A 9,284-nucleotide genomic window follows, 5' to 3' on the forward strand; every position below is an offset into this window, starting at 1 on the left:
TCCTCTATTTGTTGGTTATGCAATGAACACTACAAAACTAGTAACCGCTTGGTTATGTAGGGTGAGTACTCTAAAGCTCATTGCTTCCCTTCGCCTCTTGGATTTGCTTTAGACCGATCCAGTTCTAATGAATGCTACTCTGTTGAATAATTGGAATGTACCGAGGAACATGTGGATAACTTTACCATATTAATGGTCCCTGTTATATGTTTATATGTATGAAATATGAACATCGAAAAATCAAAGAATGGATCAAATTGAAGAGGTTCGTTGATGAACTAGAAATTATATGAAAAATTTGTTCCAAATGTTTCGTATAAAAATAAGAAAGAATCTGAATTTCAGATTTCTATTGAATAAGACTGAGTTGACTCAGACTTAAAGAGAGACTTGTCTACCATACATTCTTGTGCAAAAAGATTGCACCTTTGATGGTATGTTCAAAATTAAACTCTCCTTCTATTTTATTAGTTGTGTGATTTTAATATTTGACATATCAAAATTTATTGTGTGAACAAGCGTTTAATTTTAAACTTGAGTAACTTGGACTTAATTCCAACGTTATATGATTAGACAATTTTATTTATTGCAGTCAAGAAATATGAACCAAAAGTTCATATAAATCAGAATTTAGAGAATATGAATCTCTAAACATAATAAATTATGATATGTGTGAATTTGATGACACATAAATTAGAAATGATAAAATGATATTTTTATCATATTTATTGATGACTGTAAATTTTGGAAAATAAAATTGATATGCTTGAATGTTTAATTTTTATAACGAAAATTGAAATTTATAGAGTACCCAAGTCTAAGGACAAAAATTCTAATTAAGAAATTTTTGAAGAAAAGACAATCCAACTTGTCTTATTTTTGAACTTGGGATTGTCCGGACTATATTTGGCTTCAAGACCCCAAGAGAGTTAAACTCACTAGTAGAGCCTATGAATGTGTATTCATTAGGTATGTTATAAATAACGAAGCATATAGGTTTTAGGACCTAAATGTTAAAGTGATCATAGAATTAAAAGATGTTGATTTCTATGAAGTAAGTACCCCTGTAAATTAAAGAATAGTGGGGGCACTAGTGGGGGTAAACAAAATTCCCCTTGTATATTAAGAACTAGTGGGGGCACTATATCTGATCACATTCCAGTAATTAGAAATAGTTATGAAAACATCATACGAGATGTTATAGAACCTCAAGGAGGTAAGAAAGCTAAAAATGCTAAAGAGTATGAACTTGGTTTATACATTGGAAGAAGATTCATTAAGCCTTAAAGAAGTTATATCCTCATTGGATGCTGAATTATGGCAAAAAGCAATAAACGATGAAATGAATTTTCTAGAGTCTAACAAAACATGACACTTGGTTAACTTGTCTCATAGTTGCAAAACCAATCGGTTGTATTTGGATTTTGGAAAAAGGAACTAAAACCTGATGGTACGGTTGATGAATACAAGGCTCTCCTTGTAGTCAAAGGTTTTAGACAGAGAAAAATATAGACTTCTTCGACATTCATTCACCAGTCACGAAAATCATATCCATAAGAGTACTAGTCCCTTTAGCCGCCGTTCATAACTCGATAGTACTCCAAATGGATGTGAAAGTTGCCTCTTTTTATGGTGAACTAGAAGAAGAAATCTATATGAAACAACCTGAAAGTTTTGCGATTCATGGACAAGAAAACATGGTCTGTAAGTTAGATAATTATTTGTATGGTCTAAAATAAACTCCTGAGGAATGGCATGAAAAATTTGACATTCTAATGTTATCGAATGAGTATAAAGTGAATGAAAGTGACAAATAATATTTGCACGATCATATGTCTCTATGAAGACGACTTGCTCATATTTGATTTAAAGATTCATGTTATGAATTATGTGAAATCATTGTTTATCAACAACATTGATAAGAAAGACCTAGACAAAATTGAAGTAATTCTTGGTTTCAAGATTACTAGATCAGAAAAGATAACTTTTTTGATAAATCTCACAAAGTTGCGAAGTTCTTAAGGAAATATTATTATTTCACCGTAAACTTGCAATCATATATTATGATCAAGTGTAAGAACACTTGAGATGGAGTTAGAAAAACTGATGCGAGCATCATTGGCAATACTTAGGTATGTCACTGAATGTATTAGACCCGACATTGCCGATGTCGTAAACCTCTTGTGCAAGTTTACTAGTAGACAAATGAGAAGCATTGCCATGCTATAGAAAGAGTCATGAGGTGCCTTAAGAAGACTATGACTCTAAGATTACTTCACTAGGAGTAACCTATTGTACTTAAATGGTACAAGATATAAAATAGAACATCTTTCAGATGAATATTTAGCGACTAGTGTTTGTATATTGAGCATCACTAGAGGAGTTGTTTGTTAAAAAAAATGATATTGACTCAGTCCACTGTGGAATGAATCTGAGATGAGAACACTAGAGAAAACTAGTGGAGAAGCAAGTTGACAAGATGCTTGCTAATTGAGATCCCTTAGTCGATAAAACTGTTTCCAGAAGTGTTAATTCATTGTGATAGTCTGCAGCTATTACAAAAATTGAGAATCGTTAGAGACGATAATTAAGGCATGAACACATAAAGGATTAGAGAGCTAGCTACTCTCAAAAGGAACGGTTAAAGTAGATCATGTACGTACTGATAAAGAATTAGTCAATCCTTTGACGAAAGGAATTACTAAAAAGAAAGTCCTAAACACATCCAATAGGATGGGACTAATGCCCAAAGGTCACAAGTGATGGTAACCCAACCTACATGACTGGAGATCCCAAGAAATAGGTTCAATGGGTAATAACAAGTCACAAGTGATAGAACATGCTATGATAAAAGTAAGAAAGCATGATTCCTGCAGTGATAGAAGGATGAGATAATAGAAACTCTTAATGAGATCTATACTCTATTTGGAGTGGAATACATAGCTACAGGAGTACTCTTGATAGACTCACCTATATGAATGTGGAACTAAGGGCCGGTTCCTATGGGATTCGGGGCAGAATACCTAGAGCGTTCGTTAAAACCGGGATACACGTGCAAGGCCATAAACGCACGGGCTTTTAGAATACACCTTATGAAAAGGTTTGTGTGTGGGTTCTATGTCTGAGATAGAGTTCAATGCTGTAAGCAACTCTTGTTAATCAAAATTTTACTCGCTATGCAAATGTTCAAGTTGTAGGCGACACCTTTGTTTACTAGCAAATCTTATGGAGACGTTTTTGACGTTATTTATGAAACCATTTTTTAAATTCAAGTGGGGGATTGTTGGAACATGTGTGGAAATTGAGTAAAAAGACTAAACACAAATTCCCATGTTGGGTAGAACTAGTGTTGTGTGAATTGAAAAAAGTGGAAGTCCCACATCGAATGGAACACACACATTAGTAGTGTTTATATAGTGGGGGTGTACCTCTAATTAATGAGGGTACATAAGCACTAGAGAAAAAATATATATTGATATATATTTTATTATTTGGAAATGATAAATTAAATAATTAATTTTAATCATTATTAGAAAGTGCTTTCTTAGTCCCCAAGTTTTGCTAAAATATTTTGGTACATAATATAATATATTTTTGTACTAAATTTAATATATTTTAGTACTCAATTAAGATATTTTTGTACTAGATCTAATATGTGAATTACTTAATCGCAAAGTAATATGTTACTTGTTTCCAAAGTTTCTCATATTGCTTGTTCCCAAAGTTTCTCACTTATTAGTTGTGAATTTTCCCTATAAATAGAGAACTCACATAGTGCATTCCACACACCGAAAAGAATTTCATTGAGTTGTCGGGAATTCTTTTCTTCTCTTCTCCCTCCGACTTGTGTTAACAAGTTTCTCCTTTTTCTACTCCTTTCTGTCCCTTCGGAATTAAGAGTGTTCTTAAGACCATAGTCCTTTTTCGGTTTAATGTCCCTTCGGAATTAAGAATGGTCTTAAGTTCATAGTCCCTTCGGTAATATATGTCCCTTCGGAATATAGAGTACTATTAAGATCATAGTCCCTTTTCGTAATACTAATGTCCCGTCGGAATTAAGAATGATCTTAACAGTATATAAATTATTTCAATAATTTTCTATTTGATGAGAAATGGTGGTATCACCATATTTGAGTGGTTGTAGTGTCATATTGATGTTTTGGAGAAGTTAAAATTAGAATGGTGGTAAAGCCATATTTGAGTGGTCTCAGCACCATAATAGAATGGTAATAATACCATATTAATTTGAGTGGTTTCAATATTAAAGAGTGGTCTTAGTACCATATTTGAAGGTGTAAATCTCGAACGATTTTCTACAGTGCAGTAGTTAATCGAACAGTTGTAGCTGAGCTTGTTTTATCCTGGAGGCGGCGTGGTTGATAGTCTACCTTGCACAATTTTGGGTAGTGCCACGAAACGTCTTAAAGAGAGCGACCTGGTCGTGACTCAACCTAGTAACAACTTCGGTAGATAATAGAATTTGGAAATCCAAATACAACAGTTTGGAAATCCAAAAACAACAATTTTAAGACGTTTCGACTGCTATGTCTACCGAAGAAGTTACTTATTGAGGTTCAATTGTCCCTAAATACATTAAGGATAAATAGGCCTAAATACAAATGGAAGTCCTCATTTGAACAATACAAGGGACACAAATGGAAGTCCTCATTTGAACAATCTTGATGAAAAAGAAAAATAGGCGCTGAGCTAATTGACGTTAAACAAGAGTTTATTGGGAGACAACCCAATTTTCTCATAACTTAACTTTTAATTTATGCAGTTTTTGTTTTTGTTTTTAGCTATATAATATAATATAGTAATTAACCATACTTGCATGCACTTCATACACCATAACAAGTCATTCTTTCAAAACCATAGTTTCTGTCACAAGCCCTGCGATTTCCTCTTCAATCGTGTATATTCTTTGACTTTTTATGTCTTAATCATGAATGAGAACTACTCTATTTGAATGATTACAAAGAAAAGGAATTCAAAAATGAAAATATTATAAACTGTTATTCTACAATTGCATGCATGTATAACAACATTCTTAGATAATTGAAAATTACCATAAGAAATCTCTTTTGCTTGTAAAAGGAATTATCTTGCAAAATGTTAAGTGAAGAAGTGAGAACAAGATACAAATGTTTATAACCTCATTTTAAACCGCATGATATCATTTATATGTCATAAAGCATGGTAGGACAAGGACAAGCATGGTAGGATAACATTTTTTTTTCTCAGAATAGAATGACTCGTTAGGCAAATCTTCACTGCCTAGCGAATCTCGAAGAACCTAGAATGCAGAAATCATGAAATCAGTATCACTATTGCCTTTTGATATGGACTAAGATGTTAATAAATATTCCACAAAAGACAAGTAACAATGCACATGTTTTTTTTTTTTTTGAAGAAGCTAAATTGGCACTAGAGAGAATCGAACCTATCGAACCTGAGACCTCGAGGAGGAGGGAGGAGCACACTCCCAGATCCCAAGCCAATACCACCAGGCCAACCCAAGTGGGTTACAATGCACATGTTAACTATTTTAAGCTGGATACAAGATCATGCAATGCATACGGTCAAACCTCATTGAGAATCCATAATGCAAGCAGATTCAGATATGGATGAAGAAGAGTTTGATTTTAACCCAAGAGGAGAGTTCAAGCATGTCCACCGAAAGAGCTACACTGCACGCCTGTGAGAGAATTCTATGCTAATGATTATCCCACTTATGAGCATCACTCAATTATTCAACAAGGGTGTGGGAGGCAAGGTGTTAAGGTTTGATTGTGGAGTTATAAATGTTAATATGGAAAAGCCTTACCCAAATCCAACAAATAAGCTATGTGCATAGTAAATGCAAATCTTATATTTTATTTTTCTCTTGTGATATAATTATTAGTCTATCTATCTCAATGCAAATCTTGTCTTGAACAAACATTATCATTCAGTGTTCTTGTTTCATACCCCTCACATCATTCATCCTTTCTCTTTATAGTATTTTCTGATACAAATATCCCCTTAATCATTGGATCAAGTGACACATATCCCTTTTCTCTAACCAATTACTTGATTTGCTTTGATGACTTGGCTTTCTCTCAATTGGTATCATGACAGTTTGTTGGTAGTAGTTTACGGCGCTTGTCTACTGACTACTGCAATTAAGGAACTGGAATACTGCAATTCTCATGCTTGGTCCCTGGTGCTTTTCAAGGACTAACTTATCTACTTAAGAGATCATATATTCAATGTAAAGCATTTCTTACTACACATGGAGTATGAACTAATTCTACATAATATGGACCTATTGTTTACAGCGGAGGATTAAAAAAAGAGATTTACTTTTCCCACCATGTTGCCTTCTTGCATGCCCTGTGTTTTTGACCAAAATACTCTTTGTCCGGACTTCATAATCTGGACAGTATTTGGATCATGTAATCCGAAATGATTAGCAAATCACCCTGCTTCATGTGACTTGTGGAACTTGTGCTTGGTAAGGGTTAAAGACAATCCGGAAAACTAAGTCTGGACGCAGTAGTTACCACTACAAGAAAAAATGTTTTTGACAGCGACATGTGTCGTTGAGAAAAATGAAAAGTTGCTGCGAAATGTGCTTTTCCCAGCGAAAAAAATATCGCTGCATGTCGTTGGCATAAGTGCTGTTGCGAAAAGTTTTGCAACGACACCTGATGTCGCTGTGAAAACTAATGCTTTTGCAACGACAATTATTGTTGACTTATGTCACATGTCACAATGACTATACTCGTTGCAATAAAGTATTTTCTTCAACAACTAAAGTTGTTGTGATAAGTTCTTTTTTGCCAACAATACAAATTGCTACTATTTTTTATTAATGTCACAATGATTATTCGTTGCGATTAAGTATTTTCCGCAACAACTAAAGTTGTTGTGATAAGTTGTGTTTTGTCAACAATACAAATTGCTGCTATTTTCTATTAATCGCAACAGCCAGAGTAGTTGGTATAAATAACATTTCCCAACGACTTATGTCATTTAATAAAAATTATTATTTTTGACTTTTATTTTCTAATAAAATTAGTGTCAATCACATTTGTAATTTAAATCGTCATAACTATTCAAGAGTAAATTACATTAGAAGTCACAATATTTTTAATGTAAAAAATGAACACGTTTAATGTAGATGCAAAGTACTATAACATTAAAAATATAAAATGCCATAAATTATCCTTAACACAAAAACTAATAATCATAAATGGTTTTCTCATAAAAAAGAAAAACTAAAAATTCCAAAAATTAACAAATATAACAAATAAAATTGTGGCTCCACAACAATATTAATTCTTCTTTTTTGTAGCTTTTCTTTGAATCTTTTTTTGTGAAGCAGTTGTGATGAGTGTCACGGAGCCGTCGGAAGCGAAATATTAATATTTTGGTGGAAAAGACTCAAAAATGAAGAAATGAAATGGATAGACAGGGACGCCACACTTTCTAATCCAAGAAAGTGATAAGTCTATGGATGCGAGGATCGCCACAAGAAAAGAAATTCTTGATAAGATCAAGGATGGTTCAATCCAGAACCACAAGAGACAAAGCTCTCAATACACATAAGTGTAAAATTCTACAAAATTCAACTTCCTTTATTTCATTGTGAAACTTACAATATATAGATTTTTGGTAAGTAACTTAATGGCCATGGGCCTTACAATTAATTATTAAAAGAAAGCAATAAAATCCTAGACTAAAATTATGCAACGGCTGAAACTATTCCATTCCAAGATTGCCCAATTAGTGATATGCACTTTCGGCTACCATCCAAATTATAACCTTCAAATATCCAAATGAATTCCTCCATTAATATGAGCTGCATCCACTACTACAAAAATGGGCTTATATAGCGCTTTTTTTTGGCTTTAGGTAGCGCTTTTGAAGTGCTATTGTAAATGGCGCTGGTAAAGGTAATATAGCGCTTTTTTTTCTGTATAAAGCGCTAGCTATAGCAGGGTTTATATAGCGCTTTATGTCAAAAAGTGCTAGCAAAGGTTATCCTTAGATAGCGCTTTCAAAAATAAACGTCATCTAAGACAAGTTTAAAAACAGCGTTTTTGTTTTAAAAGCGCTATGTAACAATAGGTTTAGATAACGCTTTATAAAGGAAAAAAAAGCGCTAGGAAAAGCATTTATTTTATTTTATTTTTGTCAAAAAAAAATTCCTTTCCAGATAGCGTTTTTTTTATTAATTTAAAGTAATATATATATAAAGTCTGAAATTTAAAGGGAAATGTATATAATTTAGACACATTATAATTGAGACTATTATTTATCGAATAAAACATAACCATATCATAAAAAATGTATGTATATATAGCATAAAAGTCATAAATGTATAGCCTCTAATATGGTAACATGGATATCTCTAAGAGTTACAACTAATTAGTTGACATAAAGATCAAAATCTTCTATGGTATCATGTAGTCTTCATCTATCTTCTTGGTCTTCTCAACATTTTTATCCAAAACAAGCACGCAAATCATCATTCATTTCCAAATTTCGTTCACTCTCCTCCACCTGAATATATACCAGAAAACGCCATTAAGCAATAACGCTATATTATATTAGAGATAAATTCAAAGTACTACTGATCATGAGTAGAAATTAAAGCAAGATTATAAATTAAAACAACTACGTACCACTTCTAGCAAATATATTTAGAAACATTAAACTCACCTTATTATAAAAAAAATCATATAACTTTTAGGCTGATCATGAACCGACACCCTTCTTCTTAGATTTCTATTAGTTTATCTTTTGAGTATGTCACACACTTGAAACCATCAATGTACTGTATATATTATAACATTAAAAATAACCATGTTACTTAATAAACTTAATTATACATAGATATTATACTTTAATATAAAAAAACATACCAACTTTGGAATCTCATTTAGTTTTGAAATGAGAATATCTTTCATAAACCTCATCACAAAGTACCCGCAATCTATACCATTTTCTTGGCAAGGATACTACAAAAAATAAAATAATAAGTAATTGTATAAGTTAGTTTATTTGGTATGCCATGTAGAAGTCACGATGGATGATTATGGAATTGATTAGTAGGTTATACAAAAGGCATATGCATAGTGTATATCATATTATCACATCATTCAATTAGTTTATTAGAAAATAATTCTAGTCACACACAAAAAGTGTTATTGTTTATATATATAAAAAAAAAATTGAACCAAAAGAAAAATTATTCATCTTACTAGTTGTGTAGAGTTTGATTAAACCCAAAATCT

The 9,284-nt window shown here is 32.4% G+C and overlaps 1 long non-coding RNA gene across 1 annotated transcript; it reads right to left on the bottom strand.

Moving 5' to 3' along the window:
• Positions 1–8,329: 8,329 nt before the first annotated feature.
• Positions 8,330–9,001, bottom strand: LOC146953819 (uncharacterized). The gene is made up of 3 exons (XR_015011203.1): positions 8,913–9,001; positions 8,710–8,824; positions 8,330–8,550 (listed from the first exon to the last, which is right to left on the bottom strand). It is a non-coding gene; the product is annotated as an uncharacterized LOC146953819 (long non-coding RNA).
• Positions 9,002–9,284: the final 283 nt, after the last annotated feature.

Source organism: Medicago sativa, chromosome 1 (assembly GCF_051527215.1).
Source record: "Medicago sativa cultivar Bolivia chromosome 1, Bolivia_mono, whole genome shotgun sequence".
NCBI lineage: Eukaryota > Viridiplantae > Streptophyta > Magnoliopsida > Fabales > Fabaceae > Medicago > Medicago sativa.